General features: G+C 49.9%; 1 pseudogene; it reads right to left on the bottom strand.

Annotated features, from left to right (window-relative positions):
- Nucleotides 1–26,609, bottom strand: part of LOC146174596 (uncharacterized) — a 37,061-nt pseudogene extending 10,452 nt beyond the window's left edge.
- Between the last annotated feature and the right edge of the window lie 937 nt (nt 26,610–27,546).

The raw sequence follows: 27,546 nt of genomic DNA, 5'->3' as shown, positions 1-27,546 counted from the left end.
AGAGCAACACGACCAGCATCTGGAACTGTTCTTGAAAGCTGCCCAGGACCTAACCTCGAACAGCCAGTTCTGTATACGTGATGGCTTGCTTTCCAAAAGAGCTTATTCAGACACCGGCCGTCGGTCCCTGCTGGTTGTGCCTGAAGCCTCAGTATTTCTGTTTTACGTGTCATGCACGACGATCCAGCTTCGGGACACCTGGGATCCGCGAAAACTTTGCACCGTATTCAGGAGCGATTCTACTGATCGCGGATGCGCCACACGATTGAGCAGTATGTGGCCAGCTGTCCTCAGTGCCAGAACCACAAATGTCCTACTGGTGTAGCCCCCGGAATGCTTCACCCTGTGGCACCGTCCAAGGCTCCCTTTGAGAAAGTCGCAGTGAACCTTTCTGGTCTTTCCCAAAGTTACAAAAAGGCTATCGTTAGATTGTTGTATGTGTGGACCATCTTAATCGTTGCTGTGAGACGGCCGCTCTTCCCGCCGCTACAGCATACCAAGTGTCCCTTTTTATGCTGCATTTCGACATCCTGCGACATGGTCCTCGAGACTTGTGATAAGTGCTAGAGGCCGCCAATTAATTGCCGATGTGGTTGAAGAACTCCGATTACGTGCATCTGGTTTCAGACATGATACCTGTAATGCCGCGGTGGCTCATTCTCTAATGTTTCGGCGCGCGCGCCGCGCCGCAGAAAGCGGTGATGGAAAGTTCGACCAGCTTCCATACGGCAACGCGACCAATTGTGCAATCTCGGCCACCGCGCTGCGCCTCCTCGCCCTCGTCGACATGGGCTAACTCACGCGTGCATCCCCCCGCATGGACCTTGCCCTCCTCCTCCTCAATAAGAAGGCCGCGCGCGCTGACGATGGCTTTCTACTAGCTTCCAGGTTTGTCTAGAGAGCCGAGGGAGGGAGGCATAGCTTTGGCAGCGCCAAGCTATTTCCGCTCCTCCTCCGCTTCTGGAGAATTCGGCGGAGGTTATTTAAGAGCACGGCGCGCAACCAGCGGCGGTTCTAGTTCTGATTGTGGTCGTCGACGACAATAGCAGTAGCAGGCACGCTTCGACTTAATAGTCGTAAAAAGAGAGCAATGAGCTCATGTTGCTGTTACCGCGTTAGCTCGTGCAGCTGCACGAAGTTTTCATTCAGTCGCCTCTCTTACAGTATAGTCGCCTCTGTTTTGTAAATAAGTATTCTGCATTCTGTGTTCGTGTCATATGAAGTAATTTTCGTCGTTTTACTTTAAGTTCATCACCCCTCGTCTCAGTGTGCTTGTGTGAACTACATATCGCTTGCCGACTCGACGAGCACCTTAGAGAGGTGCGGAAGATTTGAAGGCAACAAAGAACCTGAGATTTTACTGTACCCCTTATCACCGTCTAACAATAAGGGTTTAACAGAAAGCACTGTAATGCCGCTTGCGGAGCTGAAGGTATTGCAATATATAAACAGAACGCACCAACACTCTCACTATTATGTTTGCAATGCACGTCACATATGACCATGGGGCTGTGTTCTTCGGTTTATCACATACGCCTTCAACACTGCCAGGCATGAGACCACAAGATACACTTTATTCTTCCACTCCCCTCGACACCATTCCCATTTTCCACTTACGACCACCCGTGCTTAGCGGAAACCATTTGTCTGGCTGAAGAAGCACGGCGGATTGCACTACTGATCACCTTGGCATCACACGACCGATCCAAAGATCGATATGACGACCTCCGTCGCCAAATCACCTACAGCCCAGAGTCTGCTTTTGGAAATCGGCAGGAAAGTGCGGTTTACAGCAGAAAATGCTGGCACGCTGCACTGGCCAATATTTTATCCTAGAAATACAGTAAACTGAACTACCGGATTTCAACCCTTACGGCCAGTGGACGACATTCGGCGAAAGCTGCGACGCATGTCGCCCGCCTGAAGCAGTGTCATTGTCGTGAAAACACCTGACTCGCCCGGAGGGCTTCGCTCGAGGCGAAGGGGGGGGGGAGGGGGTGTTAAAGACTAGTAGGATGAAGATAAGGAACTTGCTGTAGGAGGACGAATAACTATGTGAGACTTGAGGTGCCATCTGGCTCAGATTCACCGTCTTTTATCTCAGTAACGTTGCTTTACGTAGTGGTATCAAGAGTGTTACAATATGTGAGAGGCCTTCCGTTCCTTGCCACTATTAATTACAGCAGAAATTGGTCTACCAGGATATTTGACGTGTTATTGCACTCATAAACTGTACAACTCGCACGATGATTTTTTCAGCAGTTTCCCGACTCTGAGGAAAGTAAACACTGCAGTCAGTGCTAGTATAGTGGCTAAAGCTAGGTCTGCAGTAGTCTCTTAATGAATATCGAGACGAGAAATCGACTTTAAATGTGTACTGAAATTAAATTTAAACAATCCTTACTTTATAATTTTTTTCAGCGGCATAAAATACTCTGAAATAAAAATATTTTGCATCACACACAGAAGTTCATGAACCTATATAGTTTATCATATCTAGCGGTTCTTATTTCATTTGACAAAGAGCAGCAGGAGAAATATGCTTCAGTAAGATGTGTTGTCGGCCCAGTTGGTACAGGATAGCGCTCGTCCTGTACCCTGTCTTGTGTGTTTTTGTTCGCGCTACTATAAGATGTCTGAAGCAGCAGGAGAGCTCGCTGCATCGGGAAGCACGTCGCATGCGAAACACAAAATGATTTTGGTACAAACGTTCAATGTAAAACACGGTCAACTAAAACTGTCTACTGTCTGTTTTAACGAGCGCGGCGTGGATAATGTTAAATGGAAAAACTTTAGTGATAGATGGGACTCACTGTTCGCTCCACTATTGTATATGTAGAGTGCAGGCCTAAGGTCAAGATGCTCTAAAACGAGTTCAAAATTTTGTCATTTTCTCCTGCACGCAAAACATTATTTGCCAGACTACGTAGCGGCACTTTATCGGCTTAGGTGGGGTTACAAGACAACGGAATATTTTTTTTCCTTGGCAACTTCACTGCCTTCTATGCAAAAAAGTATGATACCCCACTGAGCATATTTTCTTGGACTGCTGGTATGCAGCTTTCTATGGGAGCCCTCCAAAGTGCTTTTAAGTAATATTTTCCGCTTAAGACTCACTGTATCAGATCTCCCCAGAGTGAAGACTAGGAAGGCATTCCATATGCTCTTTTAATGGCATTGGGCCTACAGTATATGGAGAAGTAGGATTGCGGTCCGTCAGGCAGATCATGACGCACGACCAGTGATAGAGCACTTCAAGGAAGCAATAACAAGCTTTTTTCAAGTAATGAAACATGTGGATCCAGCACCTGACTGGCTCTAGCACATGAAAACGTTAAAGACATTGAAAGATTTTAGCCATGTTACCTCCGTTAGAGTCAAATACGGCTGAGGAGTCTTATGTATATATTATAAATTTTGAGCACAGTACTAAATTCAAAAAATGCGGTAATGGTTTTCATGCATAGCCACGAATCGGTGGGATAGTGGTTCGATTGAAGACAGATGTTTCTTTACGAGTTACGTCATGCCGACATTTCCTGCGAACACTTCCGTCTACACTATACATGAGCCAACAATGTTTTAGCAGTAGAAAACTTGGTGCATGAAGTATGCATAGACCCAAGACAATTTTCTTGTTCTACATGCGATGAAAAAATTTGTCTCTTAGCATTAAAACTGGGCGTCGTAGAATCACAGCTGGTAGAAAATTGTAGAAAGGGCTCGGAAAGAAACGAGGGTTTCTAGACCGACTTGACATACAGTCACGTTTGAGGTAACAGGTTCCCGAACAGTTCGAAACTTATAAGGGTTCGGCGGGTAAGCTTGCTTCTAAAACGAATCACATTTCACCAAATCAGACACTCCAAGGTACTTTGGGGTGGCTTTAGCGTGAAAGAAGGGAAGAAGGGAGAAAGATAGAATCAAAGAGCAATAGAGAGAAATGGTCGAAAAATGATAGGGTAGGAACGTTTTCTGTTACTTGTACATAAGAAACGTCGCAACAAGTCTTGTGAAAACAAACTACAGTACCCTCAGCTTATATTTTAACATTAAGGATGGAGGCAAACCAGGAATGATTGTTAAGCAAAAAGGTTGAAAAAGGAGACGCTGTGTAAAATTAAGATGCAGGCCAAACAAGTACTGGAAACATGCACAACGTTAAAGCAGGAAATAACCAAATAAAATATCTACAATATTTCAGGATAAATATTTTTTTTGTTTGAAGCCTGGACGTGATTACTGGGGGGCTAATATACGTAAAGTGAACTATCATTGAATGGGCACGATATGTAGCATGCGCTGAAAAACGGAAACAGCTGAACATTACGTACATTTCTACAAAGGGTTCTAACGCAGATTATAATGCAACGAACGTTATTCGTTGAAAGCATTGTGGCTTAAAGGTAGTGCAGGAAAAAGACTGATTAGGTAGCAAATATTGTTCTGGTGTCATCCGATTGATTGCTGGAAAGAAAGCAATAAAAAATTAGCTGTGGTTTAGCTTGTGGTTAAACCTGAACTTACGCGAGAGCAATCTGCATGGCTACGCTTTGATACGGCTTGAAAGTGAAGACATGGGTTTTGCACGTGGCAGTTTACTTCATGGTTCCAGCTTTATTTATGCCATAGGGGGATCACTTCACGCATAAGCACCCCTTGCCTCTCGTCGTTGACCATTCTTATTCGGGTGTGGAAGACATGTAGTGGTATGACATTGTCTCTATAGGTCGAATTCCAAGGTACACTACCGTTATAACGGTAGAAGGAACCTCCTCTCCTAGCAACTCGCTTTTGCCGCTCGTCTCTACCAACTACCGAGTTATCTGTATTCTTCTTATTTTCTTCTTTTTCTTTTCTTTTTCGGCTCAAGGTCAGTGCGACCACGGTCAAGGTGTAACCACGACGAAAGTGCGATCATACCGAAGAGGCGAAGGGGCTAGCGTAGTGTAGCTCACGTTACAAAAGTAAAAAATGTATTCAGGGACACGACAAGGTGGCAAATGCTACACCCCCTCATTCAAAAAGTTCCCTCTTTTCCTTCTATCCAACGCGTACTCAGATTTCCACTGCCGATGAGGCAATTTTATAGGCGCATGGTTTATCATTAATACGTGTTGGATATTCCGATGTTGCAGCCTTTCATACATTTTCTATCAAATGCTCAACAGGGATGTATTCATTAATATAAAAATTTGTTTTTTTTTTCAGGAGTGTGGCCCTCTAAAGTAAGGTGATAAAGTACAAATTTGATGGAAAAGGATAAAGAAATTGAATCACTTTCCATTTGGACCAACAGCTAGCTATTGGCTGTGGGTCCAAACAGTTTCTTTGTATTCCCCCCCCCCCCCCCCCCCCATGATACGCTTTAAATAAATAAATACAAAAAGAGCAACCAGCTTTAATAAACGTTATTTCCATCTGCATGGCAGCGAAATCTCATTTCATGTAATCGCAAAGCTGGTGCAGCAGTGGCGTAGAGGTAGAGCATCCGTCTCGCATGCAAGAGGACCGTTTCGAATCCTGGTGCCGCGCAATTCTCCACCGGACCAAAAAAAAATCTGTGTGTCGACAGAATTGCATAAAAAGGTTTGGGGGGTGACCTGATGCCAGTGTACACCTCTGGAAACGCACTCCCTCACAGAAAAAGAGTTGGCCACCTTTGTGTAATAGTTGGCCGCACCCAGCTATGAATACTCCAATAAACCCTCAGCTCTCAGTCCTCAGCGGCTGATGAGCAACTGACCACGGGGCGGTCAGACCTGTGACACAGCAGCGGGTGCTAAGATGTCTGGCTGTGGACAGGAAACTGAAACTGACATTGGCAACATTCAATGTTAGAACCCTAACTTGTAAGACGAGTTTAGCCAGCAGGTATGAAATGGGATATCACAGTGCTTAGTGAGGTTAGGTCACCAAGTTAGGCATATGCTGTACTGAAGGAAGGATATTTATTGTTTTACCGAGGTTTAACGGAGAGGCGAGAACTAGGAATAGGGTTCTTTGTCAATAAGTATATTGCTGGTAATATAGATGAATTCAATAGCTTTAATGCGATGATGACAGGCATTGTAATTAAGCTTAATAAGCGGTATGAACTGAAGGTTGTACAGGCCCTACGCATCTGCATGTAGTCATGATGACCAGGTAGTTTAAAGCTTCAACGAAGATGTAGAATCGGCCATGCGGAAAGGAAAGACGCAGTATACTTTACTAATGTGCAACTTCAATGCCAAGGTAGGAAAAAGCGAGCAGGAGACCAGGCAATGAGTGACTATGGCATTGGTTCTAGGATTAGCAGGGGAGTTACTAGTTAAATCTACAGAGCACAATAACTTCAGAATCGTGAATACCTTTTTCAGCATACGGAAGATCCCGGAATGAATTTTGGAAAGCCCTTGCAGGAAGTAAAAACTCCTGGCATTGTGAAGGATGTAGAGGGGATCGGAAAGCTGCAGAGCAGTGGCCAGAGGATTGTAAGGTGCCGAAAGTAGCGATTCTAAGGTACCCGCTAATAGAATTAGGACAACCTTCGACTTCAGTCAACCAAAGGATCAAGCTGGCTTCCGGAAAAGGTATACTCTGCTATCGGTCATATCTATACTATCAATCAGTTTATAGAAAAAGGCTGGCCATATAAAAATGACTGGTTACATCGACCAGGCATTATACGAATTCTGTTGGATTTGTTTAATGATGTGTCCAGCAAAACACTTTCTTTCCGTGGGACTGTGGATAAAGGTGACGTACAAGTCACTTGACTGAGCCTTCAGTAACGGTTAACGTGCAACACACTCGACAGGTATCAGCGCTAAATAGTGGTTCACACGTTGGGATGTAATGCAACTGCAAAGCGTACCAGAAGAAAATTTTCAAGAACAGTACATGCAAGAATACAATGAAAAAAGAACAATAATCACGTACGTTCCACGAAGTACACCTTTGTGTTTTTTCTGAAGTTTACCAAAAAGAATGAATGCCGAGTAAGGTTAAATATGTCTTGTGGTGGTTCAAAAGGTTATGAACTCTTGTCAGTCAATCAACTGCATTCCTCACTTGGTTTTATTTGAGGTCTTAGAAAGTTCACATTTATGAAGACGCAGTGAGGATCAGCATTAAAAATTCCAAGAGCAATGGAGAATTTGCGCGGGAGATATACGTAAGCCTCGGCGTTGCTGCTGCACATAGTATATCGCATGCCCCTTGTAGAAACTTCACACTGCGCAATTTATGATAGAAGCTGCATCGTTGACGACACTTTGTAGCAAGCTGCGCAGGTTATGCGATAGAGTAAGAACTCTATGTCGTCGAAAAGCCGGTGTCGGCGTGGTTGCTGTCCTTTGTATGGCGAAAGAAAAAAGAAGTGCAAAACATCGTCCGTGTCTGTGGAACGCTATTGCGTAATTATTGGTGGAGTCTCCCCGCGGCGCATAGAAAGCAAACAGCGCGTTCCGCTGAACGCGCACTGTGACGCACCATGTTTTATGAAGCGGTGTTCGAGCTTACCACTAATGTCATCGCGCGGCAGGCCATAAGAAACAATATATGTATTGTTAAGGAACAATATCAAGATAAAAACTGAGAAACCTACTTTGGTGTGTGAGGAATGATATCGTGTCTATTATACATATATATATATATATATATATATATATATATATATATATATATATATATATATATATATATATATCAATTAAGGGGGGAAATGAGGGGGCTCGTTATAATACATGAAGGAAAGAAGGCAACAGTCGGCGAGGCCAAGGAAAGCGTTGGGGATGGTACTTTTACGTCTTTTTTTTAACATTAAAAAAAAAAAAAGACGTAAAAGGACCATCTCCAACGCTTTCCTTGGCCTCGCCGACTGTTGCCTTCTTTCCTTCATATATATATATATATATATATATATATATATATATATATATATATATATATATATATATATATATATATATATATATATATATATTGTTACGCCCTGAGCGTCGCGACCGAGACGTTCTAGCCGGTTCACTACGCTAGGTACACACGGCCAGCGGGGACGACACAGGTGCCACAAGACAAAGGTCGAACGGGTGCGCACACTTCTTCCTCTTCCTTCTTTCTTCCTCCGTGCTCTGTTTGAGAACAAGTCCGTAACACTTCCCTAGTCGCAGGCGAAGCCCTCCGGGCGAGTCAATAGTCAGCACGAGGATGGCAGAGTTTTAGACGCGCGACGTGGGCAAGCTCAGTTCGTGAAGAACGTCGGCCACTTTTGGTAAGGCGCACAATCCAATAGGCGAGGTCACTAATTGCCGCGAGGATAACATAGGGACCGATATAGTGCGCGAGCAGTTTCTGACTTAAGCCACGCTTCCTTAGTGGACGCCAAAGCCAGACCATCTCGCCAGGGAGGTAGGTGACGTGGCGATGGTGGTCGTCGTAGCAGGATTTCGAGCGCTTTTGTGAGGCGAGAGTTCTCAGGCGGGCTATCTGGCGGGCTTCTTCAGCTCGGCAGAGGATCTCAGCAATCCCAGGATCGTCGTCTGTGGAGAACGGGAGGATGGTGTCGAGGGTGTGTCGAGGAGACCGGGCATAGAGGAGAAAGAATGGACTGTAACTTGTTGTTTCCTGTTGGGCGGTATTGTATGCGTATGTTATAAATGGTAGCACAGAGTCCCAGTCCTTGTGGTCGGCGGCGACGTACATTGAAAGCATGTTGGTGAGTGTCCGGTTGGTTCGCTCGGTCAACCCATTTGTTTGCGGATGATACGGGGTAGAATGTCGGAAATGCGTATGGCAAAAATGAAGGAGTTCTTCGACAACATCAGCGGTGAACTGACGCCCTCGGTCGCTGATCAACACTCGGGGACGCCCATGGCGCAGTATAACAAAGTGCAGCAGGAAGAGAGAGACTTGGAGCGCAGTAGCCGATGGAAGGGCTGCTGTCTCACAGTAACGAGTGTGGTGATCAGTGCAGATGACGATCCAGCGGTTGCAAGAATGAGACTAGGGAAAGGGTCCCAAGAGGTCTACCCCGACCTTCTCAAAAGGGGATCTTGGAGGCGTCATAGGATGAAGGAGACCAGGAATAGTGCCTGCGGGGCGTTTGTGACTCGCATACTGAGCACAGCTAGCCACATACTTCTCAGAGGTTTCGCGCATCCGGGGCCAGTAGAAACGTTCTCGGATGCGATAGAGCGTCCGCGCAGATTCCAGGTGTTCCGAAGTAAGGTCGTCGTGCATAACGCGCAGAACAGAGGAGTGCAGGCTGACGGGCACCACCAGAAGGTAGCGAAGATCAGTGGGAGAATAGTCCTTTTTGTACAAAAGACCACCCCGTATACAATAGGGACTGGAAGATGTACGGTCCCCTGCAGCGGTAAAGAATGGTTGGAGATTCTCATCTTTGCTCTGCTCAGTGCAGAACGTACGGGTATCGGGGAATGGAGGTAAAACCGCAGCGATGTAATGATCAAAATTGTCGGCGTCACATTCCGTTGTAGGAAGCGGTAAAAGTGAGTGACAGTCCGCGTCAGCGTGCCGGCGTCCACTCTTATACGAAACTGTGTAATAAAACTCTTGTAAACGGATTGCCCACCGTGCAAGACGGCCAGATGTGTCACGGAGGTTTATCCGCCAGCACAGGGAATGATGATCAGTGACCACTGTGAAGGGCCGCCCGTATAGACAACAGCGAAACCGCTGAACGGCGAAAACTACCGCGAGGCATTCCTGCTCAGTGATTGTGTAATTGTGTTCAGGTTTGCTTAAGGAATAACTGGTGCAAGCAATAACATGTTCCTTGTCGCCGTAACGCTGAATCAGCACAGCACCAATGCCAACACCACTGGTGTCCGTGTGCAGTTCTGTTGGAGCAGAAGGGTTGAAATGCCGGAGAATCGGATGTGATGTTAGTAAAAACTTAAGCTGGCAAAAAGAAGAGTCACACTCTGATGTCCATTCGAAGGGAGCGTCCTTGTGGAGAAGGCACGTGAGCGGGTTAGCGATGTCAGCAAAACGGGGAATGAAGCGGCGGAAATATGAGCACAGCTCTAGGAAACTTCGAAGTTCCTTCACGTTCTGAGGTGTTGGAAACGATGCAACGGCCGCGGTCTTTTGAGGGTCAGGTCTGACGCCTTCACGATAGACGAGGTGTCCCAGTACCAAACTCTGACGCTCACCGAATCGACACTTCTTCGAATTAAGTACTAGACCAGCATCGTTGAAGCCGTCCAGCACGAGAGCGAGGCGTTCATTGTGCTCATTGAATGTCCGGCCAAAACTGACGACGTCATCGAGGTTGCACATACATATTTGCCATTTTAGTCCCCGTAGGATCGCGTTCATAATTCTCTCGAAAGTTGCAGGAGCATTGCAGAGCCCGAAAGGCATTACATTAAATTCAAACAGGCCATTGGGTGTCATAAAAGCCGTTTTTTCCTTGTCAGGGTGCATAGGGATCTGCTAATATCCCGATCGCAGATCGACGGATTAAAAATATGATGCAGAGAACAGACAATCTATGGCGTCATCGATCCGGGGAACGGGATACACATCTTTCTTTGTTGCAGCATTCAGGCGGTGATAGTCGACGCAAATGCGCCATGTACAATCTTTCTTCTTCGCCAGAATTACAGGGGCGACCCAGGGACTGCATGACTCTTGAATAACACCCTTTTCCAGCCTATACCGAACCTGCTCACTGACGACCTGGCGTTCTGTTGGCGACGCTCTGTACGGCTTCTGTCGAATTGGGTGTGAGTAGCCTGTGTCAATGCGATGCCGGGTACGTGTCACGGGAATGCACCCTGAGCCGCTGGGCTCCGAAAAATCAAAGATGGAAGAATACTTGACCAGTAAGGCCTCCAAAACGTCACGCTGTTCACTGGTTAGAGAGCGGCTGATCATCCGATGCAGTTGGAGCGGCAGTACTTTCGCAGGTGCATCAGTAACCAAAGCCACCGACAAGGCGTCGTCTTGGCTGCACATCGCAATCTTCATATTCCTAGGCAAAACTACTGGTTGCGAAGAACAATTACTGGCCCACAGCCGTGAGCAGCCCTTGACCACCGACAGTAGGCAATGAGGAACCAGAATGTATTTCTTTGCACAGTTAGAATGAAGCGGTGCCACTGTAGCGTCGAAGGTGTCGGAAGCACGGCTGGGGCACAAAACTGGGACGAACACCATAGACAAGGCTGGCACATTAGTATCCTCTGTTGCGCAGAACACATCCTCACGCACGTGTGGCTCCTTGAAAGTCCAGAAGGAAGGGAATCATCAACGCAGATTCCCCAAAGCGGCAGTCGACCGTAGCGCCACACATTCTCAAAAAGCGAATACCTACAATTATGTCATGCGTGCATCGCAAAAGCACGGCAAACTCTGCTGCGAATACCGTTCCACCCAGGGACTACACATTCCCAGGGGACACAACACCTCACCGCTCGCGCCATGAAAATTCACATTTCTGTCCCAAACAAACATAACTTTGCGTCCTGACGCAAAGTTATGTTAAACGATAAACTCATTATTGAAATGGTTGCCCCGGTATCCACTAAAGCCATTGTCGCCACACCATCCACAAGCACATAGACCGTGTTCTTTAACATAACAACAGATGGAGGAATTTCTTTAGGCAGCGCACTGTCGCCAGCGGCCGCGCTGATTAGTTTTCCGGCAAAGGCGATGCCGACTGCCGCCGTGGCCGTGGTGACGGCCACGGCGGCAGTCACTTTGCCAGTATATATATATATATATATATATATATATATATATATATATATATATATTGTAGTGTGGTAATCTTCATCGATATAACCACTGACATGCGTCGCGTGCTGCCGCTCTCAAGGACGAAGAAGTTGTTCGCTGCCTTGCTCTTTCGCCACGCCTGACGCTTCGCTGCGAGTCTCCCCTGAGCGGCTGGAATCATCTGGGTTCACCGAATAAACACACCCCTACAATTGGTGGAGGTGCGGGGTACGTTCCCGTCCACCCTGGAACTAAGAAGCCGCACGTTACCCTCTGCTTCCAGCATGCCGGACGACACTGCCACGACATCGTCGCCCCTCCCAACCACCGTGCTGTGTTCTGGAGCTCTACGGCAGCGTGATCCGTGCTTCTTCAGTGGCACAGCCGACCAGGACGTCGACGATTGGTTGGCGGCATATGAGCGCGTCAGTAGCTACAACAGATGGGACGAAGCTATCAAGCTAAGTAATGTAATCTTTTATCTGACTGACGTGGCGAACCTCTGGTTTCGCAACCATGAGGCAGACCTGCCATCTTGGTCTGCATTTAAAAAGAATTTTGCAGAAGTGTTCGGCCGCCCTGCAGTTCGCAAGCTCCGGGCAGAACAACGCTTGCGTGAGCGCACTCAGCAAGTCGATGAGTCGTTCACTAGTTATATAGAGGACATCGTGGACCTATGCAAGCGTGTCGATCCGCTAATGACTGAAGCGGATAAGATCGAGAACATCATGAAAGGCATCTCTGACGACGCGTGCCAAATGCTCTGGGTAAAAAATCCTGCCACGGTGAGTGACGTGATCAAGCTTTGCCAGAGCTACGACGTGCTTCGTAAGAAGCGCGCTTCTACCCGGCGGTCCGGTGTTAGAGACGACGCCATCTCTACACTTGCGCTGGGCGGTTCTACCCCATCAGAGGACAGCCCTTTACTTCAGCAAATCAAAGCCTTCGTTCGAGAAGAGGTCGCCCGCCAGCTATCGCTGGTCCCTCAGTTACAGGATACTGGCCGCCTTGCTCCTGACATGGCTCCGTCTTTGGCCCCTACCATACGGCGTGCCGTTCAAGATCACATCGCTGACGTCCTTCCTCCCAGCTCCATGCTCCCGCCCAGCCCTGTGCTGCCGCCCAGCCCCGTGCCGGCGCAAGTAACGGCACCACTGACATACGCCCAAGTTGCGGCCAGGCCGCTCATGCCATCAGCATCTCTTTCCTACCAGGCCGCTCCTTCCAACCTTCCTTCGCCTTTGCCTGGGTCTGCATTCCATGTCCCTATTCCAAGGGTACGCCAACGCCCTACGAACCCTTGGCGTACCGCGGACAACCGACCAATCTGCTACTCTTGCGGGCTGCCGGGCCATGTCGCACGCCTTTGCCGCCAACGCCTTCCACCTTCTCGACCTGAACTATGGAACTACTCCTACAATACAGACCAGCCCTCGCCGAGAAATCCGCCCAGTTCCGAATTTGTATCTCGTGACAATCAAACGTACACAACTCGCCGATCACCTTCCCCTCGTCGCCGTTCCCCGTCCCCACTCCGACGTTCTACCGGCACCGTTGAGGGAAACTAACAGTCGCAGTTCCCGGGGCAAGAACTGCGCTTGGTTCGAACTCTTCAAGTCCTCGGTGTTCTCCCACTAACGTAATTCAAGTGTTTGTCGACGGCGTCGCAGTACTCGCTCTAGTCGACACGGGCGCTGCCGTATCAGTCATCAGTGAAGCTCTTTGCCGTCGTCTTCGTAAGGTGACCACCGCACTTTCCGACTTTTCGCTTCGCACCGCCTCATCACAGCGCATTCATCCCTCAGCGGCGTGCACGGCCCGTGTTCTCATCGAAGACGTCTTATACACCATCGAGTTTATTGTACTGTCTCGCTGCTCACACGACATCATCCTGGGCTACGATTTCCTTTCCACTCATCATGCCGTTATTGACTGCGCCCGCGCGGAAGTTTCCTTTTTACCTCTTTGTGATACCGTCTTGTGTGACGTCCCTACCCGGCCTGCAAAACTCCTCGTCGCCAGTGACACAGACATTCCTCCATTTTCTGCTGCCCTCGTTCCACTCTCCTGTGAAAGCGTTATTAGTTCTACTGTCTTCTTCACACCTTCCGACGCCGCTTCACGCCATCCCTGCCTCCTGCTTCCATTTGCGGTCCTCAAGTTCGAAGATGGCCTTAGTGCAATGTACGTCTCAAATCCATTTTCGTGCCCGTCCGTCCTGCTACGCGGCGAGTGTCTCGGTCGTATTGAAGAACTTGATCCCGCGCTTGTAAATACTCTTCCTGCAACGCCTACTTCATTAGACGTTAATGTGCTCAGCTCTTGCGATACAGTGACCGCTTCGACACCACCCGATGTTCTTCAACAAGCTATTGACGCAGATCTCCCACCCGCACAACGCGATCAACTCGCTGCTCTTCTACAGAACTTCACTTCTGCCTTCGACCTTCCTCACACTGCTCTGGGTCGCACGTCTGTCGTTACGCACGCAATCGACACTGGTACAAACGCACCTTTACGACAGCGTCCTTATCGCGTGTCGGCCTCTGAGCGCCAAGTCATTGCTGACAACGTGGACGACATGCTTCGCCGGGGCGTCATACAGCCATCTAACAGTCCATGGGCTTCTCCGGTTGTTTTGGTCACCAAGAAAGATGGTTCCATCCGGTTTTGCGTCGATTACCGTAGGCTTAACAAAATCACGCGCAAAGATGTCTATCCTTTGCCGCGAATCGACGACGCCTTGGACTGTTTACAGGGAGCCGAGTATTTCTCCTCTTTGGATCTGCGCTCCGGCTACTGGCAGGTACCGATGGCTGATAATGACCGCTCGAAAACTGCCTTTATAACACCGGATGGATTATACGAGTTCAACGTTATGCCCTTTGGCCTCTGCAATGCCCCGGCTACTTTCGAGCGCCTGATGGACACTGTTCTTCATGGACTCAAGTGGCAGACCTGTCTTTGTTATCTGGACGACATCGTAGTTTTTTCTGCCGACTTTTCTTCTCACCTTCTCCGCCTAAAGGATGTCCTCACGTGTCTCGCCGGCGCTGGGCTTCAGTTGAATTTGAAGAAGTGCCACTTTGCCGCTCGAAAACTCACAATTTTAGGCCACGTAGTTTCTAAGGACGGCATTCTTCCCGACCCCACCAAACTTCGCGCAGTTGCAGAGTTCCCGAAGCCAACCTCCCTGAAGCAGCTTCGGAGCTTTATCGGCCTCTGCTCCTACTTTCGACGTTTCATCTTGAACTTCGCCTCTATCATCGCTCCTCTGACCCAGCTCCTTGCCGGCAGCTCCGACCTTTCCGCCTGGACTCCAGCCTGCGATAAAGCCTTCGACACTTTACGCCGCCTTTTGGTTTCGCCGCCCATTCTACGCCACTTTGATCCGGCTGCGCCTACGGAGATCCACACTGATGCCAGCGGTATTGGGCTTGGTGCCGTCCTTACCCAACGTAAGCCTGGTTACAGCGAGTATGTTGTGGCATACGCCAGCCGAACATTGACAAAGGCAGAATCTCATTATTCAGTCACAGAAAGGGAATGTTTGGCCATTATTTGGGCTATCGGAAAATTTCGTCCTTATGTGTATGGTCGACCGTTTTACGTTGTCACCGATCACCACGCTTTGTGCTGGCTTGCCTCTCTGAAAGACCCATCCGGTCGCCTTGCTCGCTGGGCTCTTCGTCTCCAGGAGTTTGACATTCATGTCATTTATCGATCAGGCCTGAAGCATACGGACGCGGATGCTCTTTCCCGCTCGCCATTGCCTAGAGATAATTCGTCTGACCACGTCTGTGCCTACGATTTGTCGACTCTTACAACTATCGACATGGCTACCGAGCAGCGGAATGACCCCTGGATCAATGCACTTTTGAATTTTCTCTCAAGTCCTACTCCCGGTCATTCATACAAAGCGCTCGTCCGCCAAGCCCACCACTTCTCCATTCGTGACGGTCTTCTCTATCGCCGCAATTATTTGCTTGATGGACGGAAGTGGCTTCTAGTCATCCCGCGTCATCTCCGCGCCGACATTTGTGCTGCGTACCATGGTGACCCACAATGTGCTCACGGTGGCGTATTGAAAACCTACACGCGCCTACGTCTGCGATTTTACTGGCGTGGAATGTACCGCTTCGTAAGACATTTCGTGCGCGCTTGCGAATCTTGTCAACGCCGAAAAACTCCTCAGAAGTCCTCTGTTTCGTTGCAGCCGTTACCCTGCCCTGCTCGTCCGTTTGACCGCGTTGGCATAGATCTCTATGGCCCTCTTCCGACTACTCCTGCTGGAAACCGGTGGATTATTGTGGCAGTAGACCATCTGACTCGCTACACTGAAACATCACCGTTACCCTCTGCCTCTGCAAGAGACGTTGCTTTGTTCATTCTCAACAACTTGATTCTTCGCCACGGGACTCCGAAGGAACTGCTCAGTGACCGCGGACGCGTTTTCTTGTGCGACGCTCTCGAGGCCCTACTGAAAGAATGTCGCATCATTCATCGCACCGCTACTTCTTACCACCCTCAGACGAATGGCCTGACAGAACGCTTCAACCGTACTCTGAGTGACATGCTGGCCATGTACGTCAACGACGCTCATTCCAACTGGGACCACGTTCTTCCCTTCGTAACCTACGCGTACAACACTGCGATACAGACCACCACTGGATTCTCTCCCTTTTTTCTTCTTTACGGGCGCGAGCCAACCTGCACAATGGACGCGCTTTTTCCCTACCGCCCTGATGTTTCTGAATCGACGCCACTCTCGGACGCCGCCCAGTATGCAGAAGAATGCCGTCAGCTCGCTCGTTCGCTCACAAAGGAAAATCAGTGGCAACAAAAACACCATCGTGACACTGGTGAGGCGCCTTCATATGCGCCCAACTCCCTGGTGTGGCTCTGGGTTCCTGCCACAACCGCCGGCCTGTCAAAGAAGCTTCTTCCTCGGTATCACGGTCCATACCGAGTCCTTCAAAAAACATCTCCTGTGAACTACGTAGTTGAGCCCGTTACGCCATCTGCGGACTTGCGTCGCCGTGGACGCGAAATAGTTCATGTGGACCGAATCAAGCCCTACTACGATCCGTCTGTCCTTTCGGCACCATGAGTCGCCAGGATGGCTCCTTCTCTGCCCGGGGGGAAACTGTAGTGTGGTAATCTTCATCGATATAACCACTGACATGCGTCGCGTGCTGCCGCTCTCAAGGACGAAGAAGTTGTTCGCTGCCTTGCTCTTTCGCCACGCCTGACGCTTCGCTGCGAGTCTCCCCTGAGCGGCTGGAATCATCTGGGTTCACCGAATAAACACACCCCTACAATATATATATATATATATATATATATATAGAGAGAGAGAGAGAGCGAAGTGTACGCTTCATTTAAAGAAACATTTTATTGGACTCGACGTTTCGACCAGAAGCTGGCCTTCATCAGGATTGCGAATGCAAGCGATGGGGGTAGGTTCTATAAGCAAAGAGGGGAAAAAGAAACAGGTGGCGCTGAGGCATACAATGGCATTGTAGCGGTGGGTGGGGTAAAAAGCAGGTGCAGGCGGGGAGGGAAAGAAAGTGCAGGTGGGTAGTGCGAAAAAAAAGAATAAAAAAAGACACCACATGGAAGGAACCAAATTAATAGGTATATATATATATATATATATATATATTGTGAGACAGCACTTGCACAAACGTCTGTTCTTTTTCAGAACCAGCTGGCACACAGCGCGCGACGCTCCGAGCAGCAGTCGGCGATGATGATGATGACGATGATGGATATATACAGATGAAAGAGGTGAAAGTTCACGCGCTGCGCTCACACAAATCCCCCCGACAAGAGAGCGGCCACCCTGGTCGCTGATTACAGGGATGAGGGACGACGGGCACAAGGCTTCATGCTCGAGACGTGGACGATCTCTTCGGAGCGACGACGTCGATCTGCGACGGTGTGCGAGGGAGTAACGCGGTAGTTCACCGGACGCGTTTGTTGGAGTACTGTATAAGGGCCAATGTAACGATGGAGGAACTTCTCACACAGGCCAGGAATGCGGATTGGTGTCCACAGGAGCACTTCATCACCGGGGTAAAAGGAGGGAGTTCGATGGCGTTGATCATACAGGGCTTTGCGTTCTTGTTGAGCATCTTCAGTGTTCAAACGGGCAAGTTGGCGACACTGGGCCATACGAGTGGTAAATTCTTCGCCCAGAGATTCAGACGTAGAGGGAGCAGAGAAGAAAGTAGTGTCGAATACTGTCGATGGTTGACGGCCATAAACTAAAAAGAAAGGGCTATAACCAGCAGTGCGCTGAACAGCGGAGTTGTAGGCGTAGGTGACGAAAGGTAAAACATTGTCCCAGTTCCGGTGATCATGGAGCAATATACATGGATATCATGTCGGACAGAGTGCGATGAAACCGCTCGATGAGTCCGTTGGTCTGAGGGTGGTAGCTAGAAGAAGTCTTATGGATGGTGTTGGCTGCGCGCAGTACTTCCTCAAGGACTTGAGAAAGAAATGTCTTTTCACGGTCGCTAATGAGAATACGAGGAGCACCATGACGCAAAACTATCGCACGCAGGAAAAAATCGGCAACTTCAGAGGCGGCACCGGAGCGAAGAGGTGCGATTTCAGCGTACCGCGTTAGATGGTCGATGGCAGTGACAACAAAACAGTTGCCGTCTGACGTCAAAGGGAGAGGACCGAACAAGTCAATGGCGACCGTGTCAAAAGGCACAGATGGGCAAGGTAGAGGTCGTAGTAGGCCAGCAGGAGGGGATGTTGAACACTTGCGATGCTGGCAAGACGGACATGATGAAATATATTTGGCGACGCTGGCAGAAAGCCCAGGCCAGAAGTAGCGGCTCTTGATACGGTCGTAAGTTTTAGAGTGGCCTAAATGTCCAGCAGTGGGGTCGTCGTGGTAAGCCTCCATAATTTTAAAACGAAGGGCGCGAGGGGCAACGGGTACCCAGCGTTGACCCGTAGGGTGATAAACGTCGCGGTAAAGTGTTCCATGGTGAAATCGGAAACGACGAAGCTGACGGCGCAAGCGACTGTTTGGGACAACTGATTCTCCACGGAGGCGAGCAATGATTGTGCGGCAGTAAGAGTCAGTCAGCTGCAGGGACGAGAAATCACCATTGCCGTAAGGGAAGGGATGAAGGTGGGAGTGAAAGTCGAAAGAGAGAAAGGGGAGCCGTAGTGGAGGGCTACGGAGTAATTTCGACCACCTGGGGATCTTTAACTGTGCGATGTCAGCGCACGTTAAAGATCCCCAGGTGGTCGAAATTACTCCGTAGCCCTCCACTACGGCTCCCCTTTCTCTCTTTCGACTTTCACTCCCACCTTCATCCCTTCCCTTACGGCGCGGTTCAGGTGTCCACATAGCAAGTGTGACAGATACTGCGCCTTTCCCTTCCTGTGAACCAATTATTATTATTATTATTCTCGAGTGGAGCTGTAGCGATGGGTGCAACATTCAGGTGGCCCGCAGAAGGCTGACTCGGATGGCAGGAGGGAGAGGAGACCGTATGTGGGGCCGCGTCAGTAGGTATCAATGGGCAGCGAGAGAGAGCGTCAGCGTCGAGGTGTTTTCGCCCAGATTTATAAGTGATGGTGAATGTGTATTCTTGAAGACGTAGTACCCAGCGACCCAGTCGACCCGTTAAGTTCTTCAGCGATGACAGCCAACAAAGTGTGTGATGGTCTGTGACAATAGTGAAGTGGCGGCCATACAAATAAGGTCAAAATTTTTGAACCGACCAAACAACGGCGAGGCACTCTTGCTCGGTAATAGTATGGTTACGCTCAATAAGCGTACGACTGGCGTATTCGACGACTTGCTCTTCAGACACTGCGTTGCGTTGCAAGAGCACCGCGCCAATACCGTGGCCACTGGCGTCTGTGTGAAGTATGGTGGGCGCGTCAGCGTCATAATGGCGAAGCACAGGAGTGCAAATGAGTCCCTGCTTGAGAGCTTTGAAGGCGTCTTCACATTCAGTGGACCAGGTGTAAAACACATGGGAAGACACGAGCTTGTGTAACGGGGCCGCAATTGTTGCAAAGTTCCGAATAAAACGGCGGAAGTAGGAGGCTAAGCCAAGGAAGCTGCGAAGATCTTTCTGATGTTGGGGCCGAAGAAAATTAACGACAGCCGCAATTTTTTCGGGATCAGGCTGGATTCCTGCCTTACTGATGACATGGCCGAGTACTTTGATGGTCTTACTGGCAAAGTGGCATTTCTTGGTATTCAGCTGAAGCCCCGCCTGGGCAAGGGACGTGAGGACTTCAGTGAGACGCTGTAAGTGCTGAGCGAAGTTTGACGACAAGACAATGATGTCGTCGAGATAACATAGGCATGTTTTCCATTTCATGCCGCGAAGCACGGTATCAATCATGCGCTCAAAGGTAGCCGGCGCATTGCAGAGCCCGAAAGGCATCACGTTAAATTCGTAGAGACCGTCGGGGGTAGAAAAGGCAGTCTTGTCCTTGTCTGCATCGTGCATAGGAATTTGCCAGTATCCCGAGCGGAGGTCGAGACTGCAGAAATACTCAGCGTCTTGGAGACAGTCTAATGCGTCATCAACACGAGGCAAAGGGTAAACATCCTTGCGCGTGATCTTGTTAAGTGCCCGGTAATCCACGCAGAAGCAGACTGAGCCACCTTTTTTTTCGAACGAGAACCACAGGTGAGGACCAAGAGCTCGTGGATGGCCGGATTACATTTCGAGCAAGCATGTCGGCAACTTGCTCCTCAGTGACTTTGCGTTCTACTGCTGAAACGCGATACGGCCGTCGTCGAACAATAGCAGAGCCGTCCGTCTCTATGCGATGAGAGGTGACGGAGGTCTTCCCTAACGCTGAGGCGCACACATCAAAAGACTCTCGGTGCCGCATGAGGACGTCTAGCAGAGCTGTGGACTGCTCGGATGTAAGGTCAGGGCTGATGGCGGCTGCGAGCGCAGAGGATGTCGGAAATGTAGGCTTGACAGCAGGCGGTGGTGCGCTGGAAGTGTGTTGAGGGGAACGGGATCGCAGTCAAAAATAAACCCAACTGTGGCTCCTCTGGGCAGTAAGAACGGCTGGAGAGTTGTATTGAGGGCCGCAACCACCGCGCAACCACGGGTGAAGGAGGTGAGGCACGAGGCAAGAGCTAGGCCGTCAGAGGTCCACCGAGGAGCGGGCATAACGAAGGCCTCGCCATCGAGAGGGTAGTCCAATGCCACGATGATCAGCTGCTCGCGTCCTGGGGGCAAAACGAAATCACCTGCTGCGAACACGTGTGGTGATGAACAATCAGAAGTCGGTAATATATCGGGGTCCGCAAGATGAATAAGGCGCTCACGCAAGAGATGAGGGCGGACGCCGACGATAAGAAATCCCACCCCAAGATCATGAGATGAACGCACGTGGGGAGCACAATAAATTCAATATGATGCCGCTGGTTATCGATGAGGACACGCGCTGTGCATTGGCCGGTGGGTTTCATAAGAGTTCCATTAGCTCCACAAAGTGGCGGACCGATGTATGGCGTTAGAACTTTGAGCAGATGAGAACACAGAGAGAAATGCATGACGGAATAAGCGGCGCCGATGTCGATGAGGGCCTAAACGTACAATCCTTCAACAATCACTACTAACATATTCGACGGTCGCCCAGGAGGAATTGTAGATTTCGAACTCGAAGCAGCTTTCCCACCAAAAACTGCTTCGGTTAGTTTTCCGTTATAGGTTGGAAGGGTTGCGAGGCAGGACGAAGCGGTGACGTGCGGCGAAAAGGCGAAGGCGATCGGCGTCGGGAAGAACGCGAGGGCCGTGAAACATTGGTGGAATTCGGAGGAGAGGAAGAACGCCGGTAAATGTCTGAGTAGGGCAGTGTATAATCATCAGACTGGCGCACGCGGGGACGTTCAAAGGGAGCATAACCCCGTTGCTCGTCTTGCTGGCGGCGGCGACAGACACGGGCAATGTGGCCACGTATCCCACAATAGTAGCACACAGGGCGGGAGGGGCGCCAGGCTGTAACAGGACGGTGCACTGGAGGATATGGTGCCATGGCAGCGACGTGACCGCACACGGGTGCCGAACAAGTCGGGGAAGGCGGGATGGGTTGACGTGAAGTTATCTCGGCATAGGTTGGCAAAGAATGTTGGGAGGCGATGGGAGGCGGCGAGGGAGGTTGGGAGGCAATGGGAGGTGTGGCAGGTGCCACAGGGCAGTTGAAATTCATCAATTCATCCTTGATAATGCTGCGCAAATTCACCGTTGCTGGCGGAAGAGTTGGAGAAACAGCAGAGGGGTTGGTCAGGCCGTAGAGCTCCTCTCGGATCATTGTGCGTATCAGGGACCGCAAATTTTCATTTATGAGGGAGCCGCCATCACTGGGGTCTTGTATGAGGCGGCACGACTGTAGCTGGTCCAGACGCTGACATGTGGATGTGATGTCAGATACGGTCGACGGATTTTTAACCACGAATGCATTAAAAGCAGCAGTGTTGATGCCCTTAATTAAGTGGCGAACACGCTCAGATTCAGGCATAGCAGCGTCGACACGTCGACAAAGGGCTAGAACGTCCTCGATATACGAGGTATAGGACTCGCCGGGCTGCTGGAGACGAGCTTCAAGTTTTTTTCTTTGCCTGCTCTGAGCGACCAGCCGGAGTGCTGAAAATTTTCTTTAGCTGGTCCGTGAATGTAGGCCAGTCCGCGATGTCATCCTCATGATTGAGGAACCAGGTTTTGGCGACGTCAGCCAAGTAGAAGACGACGTTGAGAAGTTTATGAGCGTCATATCAGCGGTTAAACGTACTGACCCTGTTGTAGTTGTCAAGCCAGTCGTCGACATCTTTACCGCGAAGGCCAGCAAAGATTTGGGGATCGCGCTGGCGGCTGGTGACTGTCCAGGCAGGGGCAGCCGCAGTAGAAGCAGGAGACGCCGGGGGTGAGCGAGCACCGTTGCCCTCATCCATAGCACAGTACCGCGGACGCAAGCGAAGGCCTGAACGGAGCTCCAGGGAGAACGGTAAGTGGGTCTAATGCGAGAGGTGGGGAATACGAATCGCACCTCCGCCACTTGTGAGACAGCACTTGCACAAACGTCTGTTCTTTTTCAGAACCAGCTGGCACACAGCGCGCGGCGCTCCGAGCAGCAGTCGGCGATGATGATGGTGATGATGGATCTATACAGATGGAAGAGGTGAAAGTTCACGCGCTGCGCTCACAATATATATATATATATATATATATATATATATATATATATATATATATTGCTACCGTGAAATATGAAAGGGGTGTTTATTTACAGTGCTAGGTGAAGCCTACTAGCCCCCAGACACCAACGCTACTTCCTCTTCTTCTGCCGCACCAGCACGATGCAGACATTTCCCCCCTGCTCAGCCGAAGCCTTCTGGGTGTGTTCGTGAGTCGTGCGAGGCTGACAGGGCTTCAAGTGGGCAACATGACATAGTTAGGTTTTGGCAGACCGACGACCAGGTGCTGTCAGGCGGGCTATATAGCATAAGTTAAATCACTGATGCGTTTGACAACCACATATGGGCCTTCATAGTGGGCCAAGAGTTTTAGATGTAGGCCACGGCACCGAATTGGACACCACAGCCAGACTAAATCACCTATAGAGTGACCCGCCGGTGACTGGCATCGTATCGTACTTTAGAACCTTCTTGCGAAGCATCAGATCGTAATTGGGCGATTCTCCGAGCTCCTTCAGCGAGACAGAGGATCTCAGCCAGGCAGGGGTCTTCACGGCTTGCTACATATTCCATCTAGGCTCCTCACTACGCCTCTGCCTAGGGCTTCCACAGTCAGTCTCTACCCCTGTTCTGTACTTGGAGGCCCGCATTCCGGACCTTAACTCCTGTTTCCGCTTTCTAACTGTTAGATCATTCTTGCGATCATTTGAGGCTACTCCCGGTGCGGCTATACCTATTTTTGTGTCAAACCCCGCCCTCTTTCTCACTCTGCACGCTCCAGGTTGTTTTCACGCAGAGCATTTTAGCAAACATTGGTGTGGACCTCGGTTCTATATGTCCCATTGGTTGCTAAATATCATTTGTGGATATAAATTATCATTCTATATTTCCATCTAATGTGAAGCACTTACCTTCAGGTCTAATATCCACTCCCCTATGTGATCACCTTGAAACGCTGCCTGGTCACACTGTAATTGCCACCGATGCGTCTGTGAATGCGCAGAAAGCAGCGATTGCAATTTTTTCAGTCTCTTTCCTGGAGGTTTTCGGTGCGTGTCCCGGATTACACACCGATATTTTTAGCAGAGTTTATGGCAATTGGGGTAGCACTGCTAAAGGTTCCCTGCAGTCAATCAAAAATAATTTTTCTATCAGACTGTCTTTCTGTTTTGCTGTCACTGATGTCAGCACGGGATGCTCTGTTGAGCCGCTCACTAAAGTATTTCATACCGGGGTAGGTGAAAGAAATACGCTTCAGCTGTGTTCCCGGTCACAGCGGTATTTTCCAGAACGAATCAGCAGATTTCCTGGCTAAACAAGCTCTTGATGCATCTGTTTCATGTACCAACCCTAATATCACCATTTTTGAAATGTCACGTTTCCATCGTTATCAATACCTAGCCGCTTCATGCAATGATCCCTTGCTATCTATAACCGAATATCAGCATCTCATATACTCATGGAAAGTTTGTTCATGTAAATCACGGCAGTGTGAGGTAACGATGACTCTCATGAGATGCAGGATTCCTCGCCTAAATTTTTATTTATGTAGATGCGGAATCAGCCCCACAAACCTTTGTGAGGCTTGCGGTGAGATTAAAAATATTGATCACTTCTTTCTCGCTTGCCGAAGGAGGAGGTGATGTTCTTGTTGGGGTTGGGTGAAAAAGGGGGTAGCGTGGTGCTTTCAACTGTCTCCTCGATCGAGGGAATCACCGCCGTTGCACCACGTGGGTTGTGGGAATAAAAGAAAAGAAGGGTTGGTCGTGGCCAATAGGGCAAGGACAAGTAAAAGAGCAGATCCGCGCGCGCACGAAGTGCGCAAGAGTCGGCCGAATCTCCGGCGCGCGGACTTATGGGGAGCGCAGGAGCTGATTGGCTCGTTGTGAGCGCCAATCCCCAAGGGGCAGCGGAGATCGCCAGAATGCTGGTGCCGGCATAGAGCGGGCTTAGAGCACGCGTTGTAATGCGTGGTAGAGACACAAGTTGTGCGTTTGAATAGGGAAGAGATGAGGAGGTTAGAGAATAGTAAGACGGAGAAGAAATCATCATCATCATCAGCCTGACTATACCCACTGTAGGGCGAAGGCCTCTCCCATAATTCTCCACTTAACCCGGTTCTGTGCTTGTTGCATCCACTTGACCCCTGCGAACTTCTTAATCTCATCCGCCCACCTAACTTTCTGCCGCCCTCTGCTACGCTTTCCTTCCCTTGGAATCCAGTTTGTTACCCTCAGCGACCATCAGTTATCCTCTCTTCGCACTACATGTCCTGCCCATGTCCATTTCTTCTTAATTTCCACTAGAATGTCGGTAACTTGAGTTATTTCTCTGACCCACTGTGCACGCTTCCTATCTCTTAATGTTACCCCTACCATTTTTCGTTCCATAGCCCTCTGGGTTGTCCTCAACTTAAGTAGAACTCTCTTGGTTAGCCTCCACGTTTCAGCCCCATAGGTGAGTACAGGCGAGATGCAACTGTTGTACACTTTCCTCTTGAGCGATACCGGTAAGCTGCTAGTCATAATCTGCGAGTGCTTGCCAAATGCGCTCCAACCATAGGGGAGAAATAGGGGAGAACAAAAAAGAGACAGTAGTAATATATATATAAAAAGGGTAAAAACTGGCTTTACAGCCGCGCAAGAATGCGCGCGTCCTCGGCGAATTTGAGGACATAGCCGTGTACGCGTCGCGTTTTTTCTCGCGACGCCTTAGAGAATAGGAGATCATTTGAGGAAGCCGACGGCATCCCGAGTTTGACGAGGGCATCCTGAAGAGTACGCCTGTGTGCGTCTAGTGCGGGGCATTCACATAGCAAATGCGAGAGTGTTTCCACTGCTCCGCAGTCCTGACAGAGAACGGAGCCGATGCCGCGAAGTCTGCTCAGGCGTTCTGCTGTCCAAACACAGCCAATTCGCATCTTGAGGATGCTCGATCTCTCAGTGGCGTCGTAGTCAGCATGATGCAGGACACGTGGCGCATTGCCTGAGGCGACACGGCTATCAGGGTGCTTCTGTATCGCCCTGCAGAAGATGCTTAGACGCGCCACATCAAAGCGCGTGATCGCGTTAGAATCGGGGGCATTGTTGTTATGCGCCCGTTTGGCGAGTTCGTCCACTGCTTCGTTGCCTGCAATCCCAACGTGGGAGGGGAGCCATTGCAGGCAGACGCTTTTGCCGCAGGTTTCCGCTGCGCGGATTTTCGCCTCCAGTGAACCGGTAGCTGGCGGTGGCCTGTCATTCTTCAGCTGCATAAGAGCAGCGCGTGAGTCTGTTAAGATGGCAGCGTCGCTAATATCCTGTCTTTCGAGGACAATATCCGCCGCCAAGTGTAGGGCCGCTAGCTCTGCGATTGTGGAGGACGCGCGATAGGGGATTTTGCACTGCCTGCTCAAGTTTAGTGCTGGAACAATGCAGGCTGTTGTTGCAGAAGCGCCGTCGCGTGAGACCGAGCAGTCGGTGTAAAGCAGCGTCTTACCGCTAAATTCCTCGTAGATTATGGCCGCGGTTGCCTGCCTTAAATCGCAGACAGGGGTGCTGCGCTTGCTCTTAATGCCAGGAATGCTGAGCCCGACATTCAGAGAGCAGTAGCGATGCGGTGGAGTGGGCATGGGAGCTCGGGGAGGAGGCTCGGCTATGTGGGCGTCAAAGAGGTTAAGCATGCACCCCATCTTGGACTCTGGCGCCGCTTTGAGGCGCGCTATAAAGGGCCCTGTTCCAGGCGCCCTTCTAATGCGTTCGATTGCATTCAGTGCCGCGCGTTCCGCTCGCAAAGAAACTGGCGACGCCGCTGCCTCAGCATAGGTTGCCGCGATTTGTGAATAGCTGGGGATCCCCAAAATGCGCCTAATAGCATTTCGGTGGTCACCGTCTATGGAATCCCATAGTCGCGGACGAATGTCTAGGTACGGGAGGACGTAAAGAAACTTGGCTACCGCGATGCCGTCATAAAAGCGGAGAGCCAGCAGAGGGGAGCAGCCATCGCCTTTGGCCATGAGTTTAGAGGCTGCCGTGAGAGAGAGAGAAAGCATTTATTGCTCTAAAAAGTTTCTCGTTTTAGCGGCGGGCCGATGTCTTCATATCGTCGGCCTCTTCACAAGGTCGGCGCCCCTATTCCAGGGCACCGCTGAGTCTTGCTGCTTCGCAGGCGTGCCGCACCAGTGCCCTTTGGGCCGTGAGCTCGCTGCTGGTCAGCAGACCCTCCCATTGTTCCGCACTCGGGTTATTTAGTTTGTGGAAGGCTCTGTTTCGTTCGCATTCCCATGTGATGTGGTATAGTGTGGGGGTTGCCCCGCACCACGGACATGTGTTCCTGTATTGTGTAGGGAACATCTTGTGTAGTATGTATAGATTGTGGAATGTCCCTGCTTGCAGTCTCCGCCAGCAGACCGCCTCGTGCTGTGTTAATGATGTGTGGGGTGGTGGGTATTTGAATCTCCGCCCTCTGTGACAGTTTAGTATTTCTGTATACGTTGGTTCCACCGTTATGGGGTCCTCCAGGGCTTCTGACTGCCCTGCTCGGTTCGTGATCTCGCGAACTAGGCTGTCTACCCTCGAGTTACCCTCTATCCTGGTGTGTGCCGGTATCCAGAAAATCGTGTGTCTTAA

The sequence above is a fragment of the Amblyomma maculatum genome, chromosome 11 (genome assembly GCF_055883805.1).
Source record: "Amblyomma maculatum isolate TAMU_Amacu chromosome 11, ASM5588380v1, whole genome shotgun sequence".
Classification (NCBI taxonomy): domain Eukaryota; kingdom Metazoa; phylum Arthropoda; class Arachnida; order Ixodida; family Ixodidae; genus Amblyomma; species Amblyomma maculatum.
This window is presented reverse-complemented; position numbering and strand designations above follow the sequence as displayed.